Genomic DNA, 22,635 nt, shown 5'->3' on the forward strand with positions numbered 1-22,635 from the left:
TTTGGGGTCAAAACAGGGCCCAACGGTGACCAGTGGAGGGGAATCACCGAGAGTATTTGCAGTAATAGTAGTGAATTGCTGCAGTGGTTCACCACACACGTCCCAATACCTTACAAAGTACCACTCAGAAAAGTCCCACCCTGCATCACCATATTACAGCGAGAAACTCAATTACGTGGAGTACACAGGGAGATTTAGCTATGGAGATAACTTCCCCAGCTAGAACAAACCAGAGGTATAGCATCCAGTGAGGTACAGCGGCACTTCCTATACGAAACGAAGACCTGGGAGTTGCAGGTCCCTAAAGTTAAGACATTTTGGAAAGAAAATCCTGAGCAAAAAAAAAAAAAAAAAAAAAAAAAAAAAAAACCCAACGCATAGCGGGCGGTGGTACCAGCAATATTGGGGCATAAACGAAATGATAGAGATGTGTCCCCGAGGGTGTAGGACAATCCAAGGGTTGTTGTCATGTGGCATATTATAATTTTCGGTAAGAGCACAACCCGGACAGGGCAGTGCAAAAGCCACCCGTGGTCAGGGCGTTGGTCAAGACCAGGCCCCGGGGAATCCGTGTTTTCAGCTAGGGGAGAGCCCCCCCCCCCACCCCCCCACTTTCCTCGATGTCAATTACGAAAATTTAGCCCAGTATACCTGCGCCACGCAGCAAGCGTAGTTAGAGGGGGCAAAGCAAAAAAAAAAAAAAAAAAAAAAAAAAAAAAGTAGAAATCCTGAAGAGAGCTGAACACCACCGGGGACAAAGCTTACAAGGCCCAGGGGTGGATGTCCAGCAGCACGGGTGCATAAAAATGGTAGTAGTCAGGGCAGACCGCACAAGGACGGAAGAGGCAAGTTCAGGCGGCACATCGTGGGCATATTCAAGCTAGGAGGTGACGAGTAGGTAGCGAGGGTAGGCCGAGCAAAGGGGGGAGCTCCCTCCGATCGAGAAACCGTAGGGAGCGTGGCGGAGCTGACACGAGGAACCTAGTAGAGAACGAAAGTACTAGGAGATAGATGAAAGGCTCACACAGCGTCCTTGGATGCCTCACGCCAGGGGCACTGGGGGAGCCGTTGGGCGGCGTGCCGCCAGAGAAAGAACAGAGATGACACTCCTGCAGGACCCCGGGGATGCCTTACGGCAGGGGTACAGACGGAGAAGATGACAAGGACCCAGCCGCAAGAAAATAGAGTAGATGCTCAAGTAAGGTCCTTGGGATGCCAAACGGCAGAGACCCCTGGGAGAAGGGAGGGCCCCGAAAAGATACAGGACGAGCGGGACGGCACTTGCAGCCCGGGCATGCCCAGAAAGGGACACCCTCCTAATCGGTAGCAAGTTGAAGCCTAGACCCGCGAATCGAAACACAGGGATTGGGGCCCCTCCCTCCTCTCCCAGGCAATTGGGGCGGCTGGGTCCAGAATGGGAATAGAGAAAATAATGAACAATAGATAAAAGTGGAACATGGTCGTTGAAGGACTATAGTAAGACCATGAATGTTGAAATTTGAAATATGCAGATTGCATGTTACAAAAATGTTTGTTGTAAAATAAAACTGCGACCTTTTCAGGCACCAAGAAGTGGTCACGTGGTACTTAAGGGAAAGCGCGCAGAGATGGCAACAAACAGGGGGGAGCGGGGAGGGAGCGCTCGCCGCCTGGACGGGGTTAGGACCCAGGCCGGGGAAGGCGAAGCCGGACCCAATAGAGGCCTAGGGTGGAACGCCGGCCGGCGGCGGGACCCCTCCACGCCACGCCCCCGCAATTAAGAAAACCCGGCTAGGCCGGGGAGGGCATGATAGGCCCAGAAACAATGGAAGCTCCCCCCCCCAATCAGGGGGCGAGAGAGGCAGGCAAGGGGGAGGTTAAAAGGGGCCAACGGCCCAGGAGAATTCAATTTCAAGGCTCCCCCTCGCCGAAGAAGAAGAAAAGCCCACCCACCCACACCTATGGATACGGGCGTCGCAGCCGTAGGGGCGGAAGGGTAGCGGAGCTGACACGAGGAACCTAGTAGAGAACGAAAGTACTAGGAGATAGATGAAAGGCTCACACAGCGTCCTTGGATGCCTCACGCCAGGGGCACTGGGGGAGCCGTTGGGCGGCGTGCCGCCAGAGAAAGAACAGAGATGACACTCCTGCAGGACCCCGGGGATGCCTTACGGCAGGGGTACAGACGGAGAAGATGACAAGGACCCAGCCGCAAGAAAATAGAGTAGATGCTCAAGTAAGGTCCTTGGGATGCCAAACGGCAGAGACCCCTGGGAGAAGGGAGGGCCCCGAAAAGATACAGGACGAGCGGGACGGCACTTGCAGCCCGGGCATGCCCAGAAAGGGACACCCTCCTAATCGGTAGCAAGTTGAAGCCTAGACCCGCGAATCGAAACACAGGGATTGGGGCCCCTCCCTCCTCTCCCAGGCAATTGGGGCGGCTGGGTCCAGAATGGGAATAGAGAAAATAATGAACAATAGATAAAAGTGGAACATGGTCGTTGAAGGACTATAGTAAGACCATGAATGTTGAAATTTGAAATATGCAGATTGCATGTTACAAAAATGTTTGTTGTAAAATAAAACTGCGACCTTTTCAGGCACCAAGAAGTGGTCACGTGGTACTTAAGGGAAAGCGCGCAGAGATGGCAACAAACAGGGGGGAGCGGGGAGGGAGCGCTCGCCGCCTGGACGGGGTTAGAGTAGACATGTACTGCAGCTAAACAGACTCACAGAGGGTGAGAAATGAAACCATGAGCTATGACACGCCAGCATGGGGCTGGGAGGAGGAGGCATACACGGGAAGGGAACACACCGCCGGCTGAGAAGGCTGAGACATCTGACAGGCCACGCCGAACTGCTCCTAATGGGGGAATTCATTCCCTGCTCTTTTTTGGTTTCACGGCTTCAACTGAGAAAACAGTTTTCAGAATCCTGTGACTAATTTCAGTGTTATTTTTTTTTTAATTACTAAAGAGGAGTGCACGATTATTAGAATTAATTTCTCTGGTTTATGTGTAATCCATTTAAAATTTAGATGGATGGTAGATTTTTGAAGAGCTCCTAAAGACATTTAGCGCAATATTAAACTTTTAAAGTGTATGTTGGAAAGAGTGTGAATAGCAATTAACAGCTTCTGTGGGCTGCTGACACCGGCTCATCCAATCATTAGACTTGGGTTCTCGTTATGAGAGGCGGGATCACGCTCCGAGAGTTATCTCAGGGGTGTGGGTTGGGATGCCACCAACATTTCTGGTTCTGAAAGCACCTACAGCACCAAGGGACAGCATTCCATTCTCCCCAGGTTTAAGTCAACCCTGCTCATGCCTGCCCTGACAATCCCGCCCCACTCTTGTGAGAGCAGATAAACTCCCAAAGCCTAATCCACAGGTACTCACAAACATTTTCTCATGGGGCGCAAAGTTTGGTCTGGGATCATCTGATGATGGCCGCATCTATGCCAGCAGGGTGATGATTGTGGGGGGCAGGGGGCATCAGTAAGGCGGGTATAGGGAAGGCAAAGCAAATCAATCAATCAATCAATAAATCAGTCACATGTATAGCACTGCTAATCACCCCAGGGGGCATCCAGGCGCAGGTGAGCCGAGTCGGCCAAAGAGCTCCTTCCTGAAGGTGGTCAGCGGTGAGAAGTGGGAGGGAGTTCCAGGATCTGGTGGCGAGGTAGCAGGAGAAGGGTCATCCCCCGGTGCGGGTGAGGCGATTGGCGGTGTGCGTATCAGGTGAGAGGAGCAGAGGTTTCTCTCGGGTTAGTGGAAAGTCAGGCAGAGGTTCATGTAGTTGGATCCAGTGTTGCGGAGAGCTTTGTATCCGTGGGTGAGGAGATTGTACTGGCGTCTCTTCTGTACGGGGAGCCAGTGGAGGTTCTCAGGTGGCTGGAGATATGTGACCTTTTTTGATATGAATCGGTATAGCGCCCCACGTATTATAGTGTGGGACCCCTTTAATGCTGGATTAAGGGGAGAGGTGATAAGCTTTGTAGGCCAGCAATGTAAGGAGCACCAAATAAAGTTAATATGTTAATAGTAGGGCTGGCGCAATTGGAGGTAGAGCACACTCAACTAATCAGTAAAGGGGGGGCGGGAGATAGCAAGTGAAGTGATGATCAAAATAGCTATCGCTAAATCAGATATAAATAGCTTTTTTCAGCTTCAAGTTGCCCAGTCATACCAAGCATATCAGAAAGAGATGTATGAGTACAGGGAATCGGCTGGTAGGCTATTGGCTCTTCGAACGAGACAGAGGATAGCTAGAAACAATATAACAAAAATTAAGAATAACGAAGGGCAGTATGAAATTAATCCCGCAAAGATTATGTTTTTTAGCAGTTTTATCAGAAATTATGCCAAGCAGATCCGACCGATCCTGCGCAACAATCTATTGGGGCAGGGTGTATAACGCTGAGGAAGATCAATGAAGATATGCAGGTAGAAATGGAAGAAGAGTTTACACTTGAAGAAATAATAATTGCTGTAAATTCTCTATCTTCTGGAAGGGCTTCTGGGTCGGATAAAATTCCAATTGAATAAAATTAAACTACTCCAGCGAGATGTGGCCCCACTATTGCATGATCTTTTTTAGATGTGCAATACCGAGGAATCCCACCTACTTCCTGGCAGGAAACTGCTATAATAATTTTCATCTCGCTGATAAATACAGATGCTAAGATCTATTCAAAGGTAATAGCTAATCAGCTACAGAGTGTCATAGCCAAACTGGTCTCGCCATGGCAACATGGATTTATACCAGGGCGTGGAACTACTGATCACATAAGACTGGTGATCTCGCTATTGGACATAGCAGAGGCAAACGGGGACAAAATGGCTGTGATCCTCTTAGATACCCGAGAAGGCTTTTGATCGTGTGGCCTGGCAATATCTGTGGAATTCATTATCAGAGAGGGGGTTTGGCCCACGATTAATAACAAGCTATTCGGGCAATGTATTATAGACCCGTTGCAAAATTGCAGGTGATGGGAAGTACATCAGGGGTAATTGAGGTAGCCAGGGGTACAAGGGGTACAAGGCAGGGATGCCCATGCTCCCCAATTCTTTTTGCCATCTATCTGGATCCCTTCATAAATCAACTGATCTCGAATCCTGGGATTAAACCAATAATAACCAACTGCTATGAGACCAAGGTACTGGCCTATGCGGATGATATTGCCATCACTACGTCCGAGCCAGAGACGGCAATTGAACAAACTGAGAACCTGGCAAGGGAATTTGGGAGTAGGTCAGGATATCTGCTTAATAAAGGCAAACACAGATAATTTGTACGAAACAATGCAGACTGCAAGATCTACGACAGATTGATTCAGCAGTATATCTGGGGGTTAGGATAGGAGCAGACCTGGATGTGCTATGGTCGAATAACCTAGGCAATGGGACAAACTGCAACTAACAATAGTTGGTAGGATTAATGTGTTGAAACTAAAATCTTCCAGAGAATATTATATTTCCTTTGCGCTATCCCCTTGGAATTGCCTGCTAATGCAATCCAGAAAATGAATTCAATGTTTTCGAATTTCATATGGCATTATCAGAAAACTAGGTGGGCACTGAGATTACTAACACTCTCACAGGATTGAGGGGGATGGGCTTCTCCTAATTTGTTATTTTATTATTTGTCAGCAACCTTACAGCAGATGGGCGCCTTGCTGACAATAGATAGACCTAGGGAGGAAGATGACCTACCCTCTATCTATCATCTATCCTTAGGAAAGGAAGCTACGGTGCTATTCCTGAGACAGCTCGAACCTAGTTATTATAGAAAAACCCGTTTCAAAAGTTTAAAAGTGACCTGGAAGGTTTGGACTAAAATTACCCTAACACTGAAAATTCCAAAATATAATGGGTACACCCCCCTATGGGGATCTTCAGCCCTTCCTACTGCGGTATATGATGGTATGGCTAGAGGGTGAAAACGGGCTGGTATAGAAACGATTGCTAATCTATATAATAACAAGCTGGAGATTATGCACTTTTTGGAATTAGTACAGAAACTGGGGATAGATACCAGGTCCCAATTTAAATACATTCAGATTTGGGGTTGCTTAAAGAACTTGGCTTAAGGGTCTTTTAGGCTGGGAGCAATACCAGTATTGGATATTAAATATCAGGGGGCTGCAAGGATAGGGGAATAATATAATATACTGATGGAAACCCTCCCATATGACCTGGAAAAAATAGAGACGAAGTGGGCCGAAAAATTGGGGGATGAGGAGATAGACATGGATATGTAATTGAAATTGGGTAAATAGATGTTTCTCTCTGCAAACCTTAAGTCTCAACATTATAAGATACTGTTTAATTTGTATTATACTCCTGCGAGACCTTTTAATTGGGAGAAACGAGAAAACGATAAGTGTCCAAGGTGCCAAGACAGTCCAGCTGATATTATACATATGTTCTGTACATGCAGTAAACTGACGCCTTTAAAGACTGGTATGGATGAATTTTGGCTACAAACTATCAACAAGAAGGTTCTCCTAAGCCCATCGTTAATGCTATTTGGGTGTGATAACAGAGCTGGGCTCTTACCATCCTAAAGAGATTTTGTATTTATCACAGTGGCAGTAGCTAGGCTCTAGATAGCTATGGCCTGGAAGGATTCGGAACCTCCTGGATATATAGCATGGGTACATCGGTTGCTAAGCATATATGTTCAGGAAATGGCTTTATATTTGAATAAGGGGTGGCGAACTAAGGAGCAAGGATGTAAGATCTGGGCACCCATGATCCAATGGCTCAATAGTAGATAGGAGATAGGACGGCGTGGATTTGAGGTCACATAACAAAGCAAGTATGAAGATAGTCTTATCAGTGGCTGCTTTATAGTATGTTTCTTTTCCCTCTTCTTCCTTTAATATTATCTTTCTACAGCAGGATATACCACAAGAAAATGGGTAGTATAACCAGAATGTTGTAAACTGCAGCCTATCACTAAGGAAAATTGTCATGTCTTACAAGTGAATTTTGTTGAAACCATGCTATTTGGATGTTTATATCTCTGAACATAGTGGCCTAAATAAAAAAGAAATAATTTTTTTTAAAAAGGAGTCTCTGTGACTCTCCTTTCTCTGACAGATGGAAATATTGGGGACATATGTACAAGAACCTGGTGGAGCGCAGTGTTACACCAAAATTGGTAACGCCACGCTCCTTCAGTTTCAAACTGCAGGGATGCGCTGTATTTACAAAAATAAGCGCACCCCTGCGTTTCCCCTAGTGCTGGCGCTTATGCAGCTGCCTAGCGTCAGTGCAGGCATCCTTGCACCATTTTGCTAAGGTGCCTGCTCTGCAGGGGCGATTGTATATGTGCAGGAAGGGACACCTTCCTGCACACAAACAATCTTACAGGCGATTTGCTCTTTCTATGTGTGCTGCAATATACAAGGAGAAATAAAACATTTCTCCTCGTATCGCCTGTTTAAGACCAAGTATTTCCTGGTCTTATTTTTGTCGCTGTCCCATACCTAGTAAAATCTGGGGCAGAGTCAAAAAGCAATTGCTGTTGCAGTGCAACGCCCACTGCAACACCCATTGCACGCCACTTTCACACTAAGGGGCATATGTACAAGGAGTATAAGCTCTCTTAGCAGCACTTATCGGCCATTTTTGCGGCGATATTCTTATCGCCGTATTTACAAGCTGCCGCTAATCTCTGTTAGTGGCAGTTTTTAGGTGAAAACATCCGTTGTAAAGATCCCCACTTCTGTTAGCAAAAATTATATGCAGGGGAAGCGTTACCATGCAAAAACGGCCGCAAATCCCACTTCGCAATATTTACAAGGGGATTTCTGAAGTCTGGAAGATCATAAAAACTGCCTCTAACTGCAGTTAGAGGCAGTTTTTTAAGACCACAAAATAGCTGGTCTTAAAAATGGAGATAACACATGGGGCCTCATTCCAGCAGGTTAGGGTGCTGGACTGCGCTGCAAGCAATGTTGCTGCGCTGCCCTGCAACAAAACTACAGGGCAGGAATGCGCACCATCAATAAGACAGTGCGCATTCCTGGGCCTCAGTCAGGAAAAGTGTTGCAGCGCTGTGACAAGACAGCATTGCAAACCTTTTTACTACTCCCTTCTTGTGAGACCATGAATGCGCTGTATTCACTGGACAGCGCTCCATGACGCAAGTAATGACAGATACGTCTGGAATCCTGACGTATCTGTCTGCGCTAAAGTCACGCATTGCTGCAGTCGTGTCACAACCATGATGCAACTCCAGCAATGCATGGGGCCAGCCTAACCCTGTGGCACTGCATCACCCTCATGCCTGTCATCAAACAGGCGGAAGGTACTGACGCAGTGCTGTTCTTGTCGGCGCAGTTAGAGATCCATCAGTGGCGGTTGCGTGCTGCAGTGTCATCGTTTGCAAGCGTTGGCAGATTGGTGGTGCAGAGGGAGTTGACAAGACGTTCTTCGGTGGCCTTGTTCCAGCTGCGAGGGGGGGCGAGGATGGCGGTGGCGTCCGGTGGGCAAGGTGAAGAAGTGATGATGGTTGGTCCAGGAGAGTCCGGTGTTGTGGCTGTAGTTGAAGTTCCAGCTGGCGGAGGTGCTCGACCATGTGTCCTGCTATGTGGCTTGTTGCGGTGACTTGCTGCTTGCGTCTGATGTTGGGGACCTTCCCCAGGAGGGGGTGGTGTTCTGGTCACTGGGGTTTTCCAGGTGGAACTTGAGTTCACTGAGTAGGATGTCGTTGGTGGATGGGAGAGCCAGGGGTGCAATAAGGTCTACAATGGTATGGTGAATGGGGGGGCCTGCACATGAGGGTGCCGCAGAGGATGTGCTTGGGTTTGGTTCGTATCTGGAAGTTGAGGTGGTCCATGGTCACGGTGGGTCATTACAGTGCGTGATAAGTCGGAGTGTGATTCTGTAGGTGATGGCAATGCCTCCTCCTGGATGGTCGGGGTGGTCCTTGCGGGTGATACTGCAGCCGTCAGTGATGGCGATGGCGATGTCCGGTCCGGAGCAGAGGTTGGTCCTGACAGGCGAGGTGGCGTCCAGGGTTGATGGCGAGGAGGGTGCTGGCGTCGTAGCGGTGGTGTGTCCAAGAGGGAGGGTCCTTGGTGCTGAGCGTGGTCCAGGGGCAGACGGACGCAGACGGGCTTGCCTATGGTTTGCCTTTGGCACGGGAGACGTCCATTACAACGCAGGCATTACATCATTAACAACACAACTCCGACAACACAGGTGCCTTTACATCGCATTCGATTACAACGCATTGTGAGGGTAGTACTAGGGTAATTTTAATTTTTTCGAGTGGGTTTGGGTTCCGGATGTCGGATTTGAAATTTGGAGTGTATTCTGGGGTAAAATTTGAAAATTGGGGTGTGTTTTGTGGTAAAATATGTAATTTGGGTTGTGTTTTGGGGTCAATTATGAAAATGTGGGTGTGCATTTGGGTCAAATGTGATTTTTAGGGTGTGTTTTGGGGGCTCAAAAAGGAATTTTAGGGTTCACGGTTTGGTTTGGGGTGCAATGTTATTTTTAGGGTTGCACTCACTGAAGTGGGAATAGTAATTTGTATGTCTCCGCTATGCAACACCTTCCCTACTGTTCCTGGAAGCAGACGCAGGAGAGCAGGAGCAACAAAGACACGGGCACCCAGCTTTGAGGTAAGACTTCCCTCATTAAAATATTTACAACACCCGCTCACACACACCCCCCGCGTCCATACCCCATCCAGTGTTCTTTCCGGCATGTTTACCACCACCCACTGTTGGTAATCCCCTCCGTGCATCCCGGTGTAGTGGTGGATCATAGTATGCGATGCAGACCTCCCTACGTTGGTGTGCAGGAGCGCCTCTACCATTAACAGCTCCAAGGGGCGCAAGTCGGTCTTCTCACGCAGGTCAGCAACGTGTCTCAATGCAACCTGCCGGATTTCACCACCAGGTACGGGCGATTGTCGCGCCTCAATGTCTGCCGTCATGGCTCATCGACTCCACAGCTCCTTCGCATCCCACTCCAGGCTCCAGACGCAGGTCCAGCGAGGCATCCAGGCTCCAGATGCAGGTCCAGTGAGGCATCCAGACTCCCGAAGCAGGTCCAGCGAGGCATCCAGGCTCCAGATGCAGGTCCAGCAAGGCATCCAGGCTCTCATCCTGGTCATCCAGGATGTTGGGTGGCTTGCAGGGTTGTTGATGTGTGCTGCACATGGCCGTGGCAGCTCCATTCTGCATTTTATTGGTTTTTATGCCTTTTTTCTATTGGAGGTTGACTGGTAGGCTATTTTTTGCAAAAGAGGCAAAAAAACTCACGTTGGGCTGACTAACATGAGTTTTTTTGCAGCTAATGGGCCTTCTGTAGTTTTCGCCCTCTAACGTCGGAATTCCTATTGCCATCGCGCTAATGTTAGCGGCAGTTTTCACCGCCGATCCCTGATACTATCGCCATGTAGCGATGGCTTGAAAATACGCCGCTAACATGGCGATAGTTTTTCAGAGGTGCGCCGCAATAAGAAAAACTGGCACTAACTAGCTTTATCGCCAGTCCTTGTTCATATGCCCCTAAGTGCTGCGTGAATAGAGTGTTGTGATTTACCTCCGTCTTGTAAATAAGCCAAAGACATTAACGCCACCGGAACGTCGCAAAAAATGACGTTCTGGTGGTGTTAACTCCTTGTAAATTTGCCCCTTAGACTTAGGCAAAGTGCTCTAATTAATTAACAGGGGATGCAGGTGAAAGTTTAAGATGCTGGAATTTTTCAAAACTGTGTACCATTCCTGGAATTGTATTACTGATGCATGTTTGTTGAGTTGTAACTAAAAAAGATAGCATCAGTAACAAAGTTTCCAAACAACGCGAACACGGATACATTCTGCCAGCACCTTGCCAATGCTCGTGCCCTCATCTACACCTGACGATTCAAAGAACACACTAACGGCGGGTTGCTGTACCCCTAGTTCTGACGAGTAGGGCCACTGGTTGGCGTGTTTGATTAAAAATGATTGGCATTTGACAGTGTCAGGCCTGTAACTACACGGAAAAAATATACTGGCTTGTGTTTTTTTTGTTTTGAATAACTTGTAATTTCCTCTGGAAAGCTGAAATTTGCCATTTGGAATCTTAATAAAAAATTCTCATGTTTCTTTTTTTGCATTTTTGATTGACTTGCCAACATGGTTTGGAAGGAATGTTTAGAGTTTTTGTTAGTCCTTCCTATTGTGTTATGAATAGCAAATGCAATTCAGTCTTCGATGTGTTATAAAGACAACCTAGAAATAACAGAAGACAGACCAGAATGTGCACAAACTCCGAGTCACTTGGCCTACTTGTTTGTTCTCCTGAGCCTTTACCCACACATGCCAGTGACATGGCACAGGAATGAACTCTTTCCCTTCCAAAAGTGAATACGGCCATAGCTCTTACAGTATGGGTTCACTCTCTAATTGACATGGAAAAAGCTACAACTTCATTAAAAATGGATGAATGTTTTTAGTGTGCATCAATACATAAAGTCTCATGAGTGATTGTCACACGAAGGACACCGCAAACAAGACACGCATCGGCATAAATATTAAATAGCAAAAAGCAAATGCAAACGTGAACAGTCCCACACAACATCTGTCCTCTTAAGGTTAAATGAAACCAGTGCACGGTGGGTTGTAAAGCAAGCTGCTAATCGGGCCTGGATGTGCAAGAGGAAAGGCCTAGTTTTGATAACATTTTACCAGCTATCACATTTTAGTACTTCATTGTACACTTGCTCAAAGTAATTGAAGTACTGGGTATTTTAGTCCCAGCGGTGCAGGGGCACACACCCTATGACTTCTGGGTTCACCCTGTTCCAGACCTACAGAAACACAGAGTCTTCTGGGTGAAGTCAAAGATTCGTTTATTGGCTGCAGACCAATTACAGGTATCCTAGAAGTACAACAGCGTGTATGTTCTCAGGAGACTGCTGAAAATCATAGGAATGGACTTCATCTTAAATACCCTTTTTCTTGCCTCAAGCATACATTCCTAGGTTTATGATATGGCCATTACAAGTATACATTACAAACGAAAAAGCAGAGTCATGATGACCATCCCACATTCCAGTTCGGCTAGCCCACAATGATTTACACAGTAAGGTTCAGATCCCACATCGGATGTCAATAGACCCCCCAATAAACATGAGCATCTCCTGTTTTGGGAAACAAGTCATAAAGCAGGAACAAGCAGGTGTGAAAGAGATTAGCCGGAGGATTGTGTAGAATGAAAGGGTTTTATGATGGGTCAAGCCCTGATGCTAATCACAGGTGGACGGAGGAAGGGGAGCTCGTGAGACCGCTTTGACCTGGGGCAGCAGAGCCAGCTGCCCAGGTCACAGAGAAGTCAGAGGAGAAGCCCATGTACTGTGAGGCCCGTATTTACTCCATTATAGCCTATGTGAGGGCAATGACAAGATGGCCACTGCTTCCAAAATGGAACCCGCGTAGTGAAGCAGAATAATGTGTACACAGTGCATTCATAGCTAGAACGATATATAAAGCACTCGTACATGCCGCATTTACCATTTGCGGTTTGCTAATACCAAGATAGACAGGGGTAGGGCCCTGTTCCCTATGCGGTAACAAAGATTAAAGTACGACAGACCCTCCTTTTGCCCTTACATAGGCAATCACTATACTCATCTTAATCCGAGTCTAGGTCAATGTTCACGAAGTCATGGAGATGTTGCTGTAGCATCATCCTATTACTTAGCTCGTCCCTCGATACAGGTTTCCTTACACATAAGGTAGCAGAGAGGCCACATATCGTAGGAGCACACTGTATACACAGACAGAACAGGAAAAGAATGGCTAAGATCATTCCAATGACCATCAGAACTTTCCAACCCCAGGCGGATATCAATTCCCAGAACCACCCCACCAGTGACCAATCTCCTTTATCCACGTGTATGGATTCAGATATTTTATGGAGTTTGGAGATGGCTTGATATACTGTTGGAGCGTTATCTGGTATGAAAATGCAACAACTAGATTGAATAACCTTGCATACCCCACCGCGGTCTGCAAGAATAACGTCTAGAACCATGCGGTTCTGTAAAGTCATAAGGCGATCCGCTTGGAGCTCAGCTGTCAGATTACCAAGGGCACCAGCCGTTACATTTATAGTGGATTCAACCACACGAGTCAGCTGTCTCAGGTTCCTACTATTGACCATAGGTCCCCAAAACGGCAGGAAACCCAAAAAGAAGTCTCCCACTTCCTGACCGGCAGTATCCTCCTTACTAATCACACCTCTCACAACTCTGGTCTTGTGATAATCAGAGGCAGCAGTAAATGTTGGCGGTAGCAAGTTCGCAATATAACATGTGCCCGAGAAATCAGGGGGCAACCATGTATATGCTCGGTCATTACAGATGAAATATGTGCCCTTGGCAGCCAAAAACGCAGGGGAAAACTGTGACGGGAAAGTGTACGTTTCAGTACAGTCACTTCTTCCCAGTTGAGCTCTAGGATTCTGACCATTACCCTGTAAGCAGAACCAACCCATGTGGGGTACGACCCAGATTGGAGATGAGATTTTTCGCTGTCTTTCACCTAGACTAATACTATACCCCGTTGCGTTCCATCCTACATAAGGTCTCAGCTCTTCTTTGGGAATGGATGAGTATGCATCAATATCCCTACTCATATCAGCAACTCCTTTCATCAAAGCCTTATTATTGGTGATAGGTCTGATGGAACGCGGTTGGCGAGGGGAGTATGTACCTAGAGCATAGAGAAACATGGTTTGGAATGCCCATGACGATCCATTGTAACTATACGGCAGCACCAGGTAGGGAATACCCTTGTTAATGGTATGTGGCATTAACCCGCACACCCAGCAATTAGTCGTATTCATTACCAGTTGGTGCTGGTGCAAGAGCTGGATAAACGAGTTATTTACGAACTCCGATCGTCTGGTCTGTTCGTGTTCAGGCAAAGGGTGAAAAGAGTGAGAGGAGGCAGTAGAAAGAGGTATAGGCTGTTCAGTGGGTGCAATGGGCTTTTGAGCGGAGAAAAACACAAATCCTACAGTAAACATTGTGATACTACACAGTGTAAAAAGGCACAAAAATACAAAACATTTAGTTTTTACAATTCTACACATCCTTGCTTTGAAGTTCATTTCCTCAACGGGTCTCTCCATCTTAAAAAACTCCATCCTCTAATCGGGCCGCTCGCGGCGGATGAGTTTCTTCTGCTAAGGAGTACGCCTGTCAGTCCAGGGAAACGCCCTAGACCAACCAGAACCGTTGACCTAACGTCTTCGGCCTGTACCCCAAAGTCTTAGCACCGCGACCCTGCGGCAGAACCCGGATGGTGGTTCGAAAAACAAAAATCAAGAAAGTCCTTCAGATGGGAGAGCAAAAAATGTCAAAAAGGAAATAGTAAGGAAATCTTTATTTGTCCATGGGTCTTGGTCTCAAATTATAGCGGAGACGGCCAGGTGCTGTTTGGTCTTGAAACAAAAGTTCAGGCTCAGTGGTGTCCAGTCGATTTGATGGTGGCACAGCTTCTTGCAGAATATTGTCACTCTCTTGATTTGAAACTGTGTCTTTTAGGCGTGCGTCACTGAATGGTACAAAACGAGGTACAGTGTCTGCCTCAAAGTCGGCGATACCCTCCTTGACCCACTGGTCATATGGCAGAGGCAAGGGGACTACTTTGCAGTGGGTACCATGGATCCAGTGTTTCTTCCCTTTTACTCGTACCGCTGATCTTGTCGACAGGAGCACAAGGTGAGGGCCGATCCAGCGAGGCTCGTCGTTGCTCTTACGCTGGAAATTTCGGATCAGGACCCACGAGCCAGGGTTGATAGGGTGTCCAGGAGGTTCAGAAGCTTGGGGAAGAGTATCATGTACCTGTTGGTGCAAAACACGCAGTTTAACAGTCAAATCATACAGGTAATCGAGTAGTACTGGATGCTCAATCTCACTAAACTTCGTAGGCCTCGGTACACCCCATACGTTGGCCGGACGGCCAAAAACGACCTCGTAAGGGCTAAGTCCCACTCGTGAGTGTATGGTCATTCTGGTGGACAGGAGTGCTAAAGGCAGAGCGTCAGGCCATTTAAGACCGGTGCTCGCCTGAATTTTGGCCAGCTTGAGCTTTAAGGCTCCATTGTAGCGTTCTACTAGTCCAGCTGATTGGGGGTGATTTGCAGCATGGAACTTCTGCTTTATCCCTAGCCCTTCACATACATTCTTCATCACTTTACCCACAAACTCACTTCCATTATCACACCACACCATTCTTGGCATTCCAAATCTAGGGAAAAATTCCTTCACAAGGGCTTTGGCTGTGGATAGGGCAGTGTTATCTTTCAGAGGATAAGCCTCTATCCATTTTGAGAAAGCACAAACAACCACCAGTACATATTTCAGGTTGTTGCATCTTTCCATGTGAATAAAGTCCAGCTGCAAAACTTCGAATGGACATGATGGGGGTGCAAAGTGACCAGCTGGAGTTGGGGTTCCCCTACCAGGGTTGTACTTCAAGCATACCATGCAATTCTTGACCACATTCTCTGCACACTTGGGAATCCCAGCATTCTGCCATACTGGAGCCAACAACTTACAAATTCCTTTCGTACTGATGTGTGCCATTCCATGTGCCATAGTAACCACTGGAAGCACATATGCATCAGGCAATAACCATCGCTTATGTTCTGTCAGATCAATCCAACAACCATTCTCATCCAACTTACCCATACTTTCTCTCCACTTGCTTAACTCTTTCTCTGTGGCTTCAGCTTGAAGCGACTTCACACTCTCTATTGTGTTTTCACACATCCCAACATCGTCAACCCATCTAGCGGGGCCTGCAACATACATTCTAGTCTTCACATTCTGTGCTGTTTCTTTCGCGGTCTCATCAGCAAACGCATTCCCACGTCCAACATCATCTGTGACTTTCCTGTGCGCACTGCATTTCATGATCGCAACTTGCAACGGTAGGGTCAGTGACTCAAGGAGATCATTCACCAACTTGCCATTCTGAATTTTAGCTCCATGCGAAGTCAGGAACCCACGCTCTTTCCACAAACGCCCAAAATTATGAGCCACGCCAAAGGCGTATTGGCTATCTGTGTATATATTCACTCTCATTCCTTCAGACAACACACATGCTCTCGTGAGGGCGATTAATTCTGCTGCTTGGGCCGAATTATGTGGCACTCGTGCAGTTTCCACAACTGTATGCAAAGTCGTGATAGCATATGCAGCAGTCGTGTCACCATTAGGGAGCTTGAAACACGAACCATCCATCCATAAAGTGCCATCACACTCAGTCAGGGGAGTATCTTTTAGATCTACTCTCCCTTTCGTCTCTTCTTCTGTTCTGAACAGACAGTCATGTTGCTCAATCTCGTCTGAGTCTGCTGGAACTGGTAATAACGTAGCTGGATTCAGCTTATTACATCTCTTTATGTGTATGTGATTTGCTAACAGTGTAAGCTCATAGCCTGATAATCGCGCACTAGTCAAGTGTTGTGTCTTGGTTCTATTTAATAATGTGTCTACAGCGTGTGGAACCATAACAATCAATGTGTTGTCCATTACCAAACCAGCAGATTGTCGGATAGACATTGCTGCAGCAGCTGTCGCTCTCAGACAGCTTGGCAATGCCCTCGCTACAGGGTCCAAGGTTGATGAAAAATATGCGCATGGGCGCGGTCTGTCGCCAAAAGGCTGTGTTAACACTGACAATGCACATCCATCTTTCTCGTGAACATACAATGTAAAAGGTTTGCTGTAGTCAGGAGTGCCCAACACAGGTGCTGAACATAATGCATTGCGCAATTCCACAAAACTTCTCTGGCACTCTTCAGACCATGGGATAGGATTCGGTGTGTCTTTGCATGTTAAGGCTACTAAAGGTTTTGCCAACAAAGAGAAACTAGGGATCCAATGCCTACAGTATGAAGTGATGCCCAAGAAAGCACGCACTTCTCTCTGCGTTCTCGGCACACTCAACTGCGCAATGGCTTGAATTCTTTCTGGGGTCAGTTTCCTTCCCTCCTTCGATAAGAGATGACCTAAGTAGGTCACTTCTTGTCGACAATATTGCAGCTTAGAGAGAGACACTTAGTGATGGAAGGCAGATAAATGGCGCAACAATGACAATGTAGCTTCTTTACAAATCTTTTCAGTATCCGCAGCGATTAGTAAATCGTCCACGTACTGAATCAGGATAGCGCCACTAGGTAAAACAAGTGCATCAAGCTGCGCTTTCAAAGCTTGACTGTATATTGATGGACTTTCACAGTAGCCCTGGGGAGCGCGTTTGAAGCGGAAGCTTCGGCCTCCCAGACTAAAGCCAAAAATATCTCTGCTCTCTTCTGCAATTGGGATGCTAAAGAAAGCATTCTTTAAATCAATCACTGAAAACCATGCAGCAGAGGCTGGAATCATCGTTAACAAGGCAGTTATATCAGGGACAACCGGAAACTGTGGCACAACAATCTTATTAACCTCTCTAAGATCGATCACAAATCTGTAAACAGGTGGCTGTGAAGGATCCGTTCGTTTTAAGACAGGTAAAATCGGACTATTGCAAACGTTGCCTCTTGTCTCCTCAATCACACCTTTATTAATCAAGTCGCTGACAATGTCTAACAATGCTTTCTGCCCTTCATTAGAGATCTTGTACTGGGGAATACGTGGCAGTCTGACATTAGCCTTTAAAGTCACCACGTATGGTGGTATCTCCAAGAGGCCCACATCATTGGGACCAGTAGCCCAAAGGGCATCCGGAAGGGATGATAATTCAGGTGGCATTGTATTTTTAGACAAATACATTGGGGAAATCACTTTCCTACCTAATGTAAGTTGTACTCCTGAAGGAGAACAATACAGTGTAGCGTACAATCTTTTCAACAAATCTAATCCCAGCAAATTCTCACCACAACCTGTTGTTAGGATCAGGGGTGCTTTCAGCTCGCAAGGTCCAACAGAAAGTGACATGGGACTAGAAATCGGGTTCCTAACTGGGGCGCCAGAAAAACCTACTGAAACATTTATATCGCCAGACAAAGGTGCGCCAGGGAGTTTTGAATGCATGATTGAACTCTTTGCAGCACCAGTGTCTAGCAGAAAAGGCTCTGTTACATTTGCTGTAGTTACCTTAACATACGGTCAGCTCTGATCCACTGGCACTGAAACAACTCCCTCTCTCTGTCTATGGCTGTCCTAGTAATCATTACTTTCTGCATCACCGTCCTCTGCATAATAATCATTATTATAATACTGGGCCGTATTACTAGTCGCGTTAGCTTGCTGATCAAAGCTATTGATGGTATTTTGAGGCGGCAGAGGACGCGCGTTCTGGGGAGCATTTCCACGCCCTCTGCCTCTAGGAGCTTGCTGACCACCCCTACCTCTTGCGCCATACGCATTACCGTTCCGCTGCATTAATTTAGGGCAACTATATTTATAATGACCTTCCTCTTTACAGTATGAACATTGGTTGGGACCTACAGGGACACGTGGTTGATAATACCCATTCATTTGCTGATTGTTCTGAAATTGTTGGGGTTGGTGATAGACACCTTGGGGTTGCCTATAATTATTCTGACCTCCACGTGGCGGATAGGCCTGCTGTAAAAGGACCTTTGTCTTTAATTCCTTCGTTTTCTTTTCTGTTCTATCTTTCTCGTCTTTATCTCTATTTTCATAATACTGTGCAGTAGCCAGTATTTGCGCTGAAGAAGAAACAGCCCAAGAACTTTCCGAATCCTTTAACTTTTTACACAGGTCAGGGAGTAGATTCTGCACAAACTTATCCACAAACAACCGTTGGCCACCCTCAGTACTCATATCTTGCCCACTGTGATCAATAAACGTTTCTTCAAACCTAGTAAAGAAGTCTGACACTGTCTCATCTTTCTTCTGCTTGCATGCAGATAGCTTGTCCCAATTTACACGCATCGCAGGCATTATTGTCTTCATATACGTGATGATTCTACCAGGCAGTTCAGCTACTAAAGGTTCTGGTTTCGCGCCACCAGTTTGTCTAGCATCAGCAGCAATAATGTTAGCCCATGTGTCCCCTAGTTCTGCATCGTGATCTACATTACGAATTGACCCCCATAGAGGCTGTGGAACAACATTACCAAACAACATGTCTATGTCGGCCAGATTCATAACGCATGACCCTGCCGTCTGTGACAACTCTTTATAATAACCTGCTGGGTTTTTACGGGGATCAGGTAAGGACTGCTTAAGTGCTAACACCTCTGAGCGCTTCCATGGAACATGCACCCAAACACGCTGGAAATGCGCTGGCACAGCGGCGATACCGGCACCAGCTGCAACTGCTTCCTTCCATACCGGGGGAACTTCTCTCATAGGGTATTGTCGCGCTTTTACCTTTTTCCCCACAAGGACATCTTGTTCAAACAATGACTGTTGACAATCATCATTCCTGAAGGACAATACAACCGCAACTGCTTTATCTACCTCGCGGTCCACAATTATACCAGTTCCAAAATCAAACCTCACTCTACACAACTCCTGCGGGCTCGGATTTTTACCACTATCCTCCAATTCTTCACAGAGAATTTCGCACATTTTCTCAAACACATATCTCTGTTTTGGGGCATCCCACTGATGGAAAACGTTGACCACTGATTCCACATCATACAATGAAGGGAAAGCAATCCATCTGCGCGCCATGCTGTCTATTTCCTTTTTCTCATCAGGGTTAGGCAATTGGCTACGCAATTGCTTACGCTGTAAACCAGGAGTCGCACCAGATGACTCAAAGAGAGGCGACATTAATGTAGTAACCACATTAGCTAAGCGCTGTCGCGCTGAAGGAGAAGTTGAGGCGGAAACAGGGGGAAAAACAGAGGGAAGAAAAGAGGATGTAGAAACAGGTACTGGAGTGGTGCAAGGAAGAGTGTCAGGGGAGGCAGCTGCTGAATTAGGCAAAGTTGCAGGAAGAGTGGGGGCAGTCGGGAACACAACTGGCGGCCCTTGAGAGGGCTGCGCTATATGGATAAGAGCTGGCTGCGCAGCAGCTGGCGGTAGCGGCAAGGCTTGCAGTATATTCACTAGAGGTGGCATATTCACAAGCTGGGGAGGTGCCGTGGCATTTTGAGCATACGGGGGTGGCGAACTCAGCAAATGCGACATCAGGGGATCTTTCTCCTTTTCTTCTAACTCATTCTGCTTAGAGTGTGGTAAAGCTGGGTAACATTTGTCAATCCCTAACTTACGCTGTCTGTGCAATTGCTCATTCATCTGTTCCTCCTCATTGTCTTTAAATTGTACAGCTGCTTGCATTACTGTCATACCTCTCTCTCTTTTATTCTTTTTCGCTAACTTAATTTCCTTCTGTTTGGCTTCCTTTCGCCATAAGCGGAAAGAGTCAAACATCGCCGGCCGGGCTTTCTTCTTAAACAATTTAATTTCCAAATTATCTAAAATATCGGTATCGAAACTACCATTTTGGGGCCATTTTAAAACACCGTCTCTTCTGGTGTAGTGGATCCATACTTCGTTATATGCAATGGGGCCTACGCCATGTTTTACATAGAGCTCATAAGTTGGAGTTCCAACCGGAGGGACCGGACATGATTCCTCTAGCTGGAAATCTTTTCCACAACCCAAACAGAATAATCTACCAAATATTCCAGAACCAGGCATCTTCGCTCACTAGTCTAGATCCAAACGTCAAAGGATTATCGATTACGATATTCTCGTGAATACACGAGTCCTCTGGCTTTGGCGTTTGCAAACTCCAAATTACCAAATTACCAAATCAAACGATCCCGAAGGATACCAAAACAAATGGGAGACGCTCCACTTATACTTAACTGAATATTGCCGATCGATGACGTCACCAGAAGACTCTCTCGATTGTTTCGCTCTCTCAAACTCGTCAAGGGTCCAAAACAGGTCGATTAATCAGGGCAGCAGTCCTTCGTAGCCGTCGGGACGCGGAGAACCTCGCAGAAAAGACTTTCGGACCACGTCGACATGCAGGGGTCGATGAAGTGGCGGCCTTCCTCCGGAATTTCCACACGAAGCTCCTCACGAACCTCTGGCTTGGACTGGTACCGCTGAAATCGTCCCGAGTTGGGCGCCAAACTGAAGTACTGGGTATTTTAGTCCCAGCGGTGCATGGGCACACACCCTATGACTTCTGGGTTCACCCTGTTCCAGACCTACAGAAACACAGAGTCTTCTGGGTGAAGTCAAAGATTCGTTTATTGGCTGCAGACCAATTACAGGTATCCTAGAAGTACAACAGCGTGTATGTTCTCAGGAGACTGCTGAAAATCATAGGAATGGACTTCATCTTAAATACCCTTTTTCTTGCCTCAAGCATACATTCCTAGGTTTATGATATGGCCATTACAAGTATACATTACAAACGAAAAAGCAGAGTCATGATGACCATCCCACATTCCAGTTCGGCCAGCCCACAATGATTTACACAGTAAGGTTCAGATCCCACATCGGATGTCAATAGACCCCCCAATAAACATGAGCATCTCCTGTTTTGGGAAACAAGTCATAAAGCAGGAACAAGCAGGTGTGAAAGAGATTAGCCGGAGGATTGTGTAGAATGAAAGGGTTTTATGATGGGTCAAGCCCTGATGCTAATCACAGGTGGACGGAGGAAGGGGAGCTCGTGAGACCGGTTTGACCTGGGGCAGCAGAGCCAGCTGCCCAGGTCACAGAGAAGTCAGAGGAGAAGCCCATGTACTGTGAGGCCCGTATTTACTCCATTATAGCCTATGTGAGGGCAATGACAAGATGGCCACTGCTTCCAAAATGGAACCCGCGTAGTGAAGCAGAATAACGTGTACACAGTGCATTCATAGCTAGAACGATATATAAAGCACTCGTACATGCCGCATTTACCATTTGCGGTTTGCTAATACCAAGATAGACAGGGGTAGGGCCCTGTTCCCTACGCGGTAACAAAGATTAAAGTACGACAGAATACATCACTTCCTCATTTAATGCAGAATGCAGGGTGATTTCTGAAAGAAGATAGGTTGACATTGAATACACCAGTGAAAACCAAGATCAAGGAAGAAACACCCCAAGACAGAAACTGAAATATGTCTGGTTCACAAAAGCCGTGATTAAAAGGGAGAAATCAGTTTCCAAATGGTTATTCTAAGGGCCTACCAGAAGTAGGGCAGTGGGGGCATGTGCTCCTGCTGAAAAATTTATTTCTAGATTTTGAAGCAAGCCTGCCTTTTTAGGTCGAGCCTAGAGTCTGCAAGACATGTTGTATTGTATTCTATGTGTATTAAAAAAACATAACTGCTTTCTATCGGCTGTTGGCTGTGCCATTCAAAAATGTAGCCTTTGTATTGGTTTTGGGTTGTAAAAGTCCTTCCCTTCTCTCCTTCTGGCGATTTCACTTAGTGAGTATTTAGTTTGGCCATCACACTGTGCAGCGTGCGATGGCCCCTGTTTACAGAGACGTGCATCTGTTAGCAATTATCCTTATCGTAACTGCAGTCTGACTTCCATTCTGACCTAAAGAAGCTCTGTGGCTTTGTTTCTGTTTCAGTGTGCATTTGTTAGCAATTATCCTTATCTTAACTGCAGTTTCACTTCAATTCCGACCTAAAAAATGCCTGTGCCTTTGTTTATGTTTGAAGTATCCTGATGGTAACTGCAGTATGACTT

Source organism: Triturus cristatus, chromosome 10, assembly GCF_964204655.1.
Source record: "Triturus cristatus chromosome 10, aTriCri1.1, whole genome shotgun sequence".
NCBI classification, from domain to species: Eukaryota; Metazoa; Chordata; class Amphibia; order Caudata; family Salamandridae; genus Triturus; species Triturus cristatus.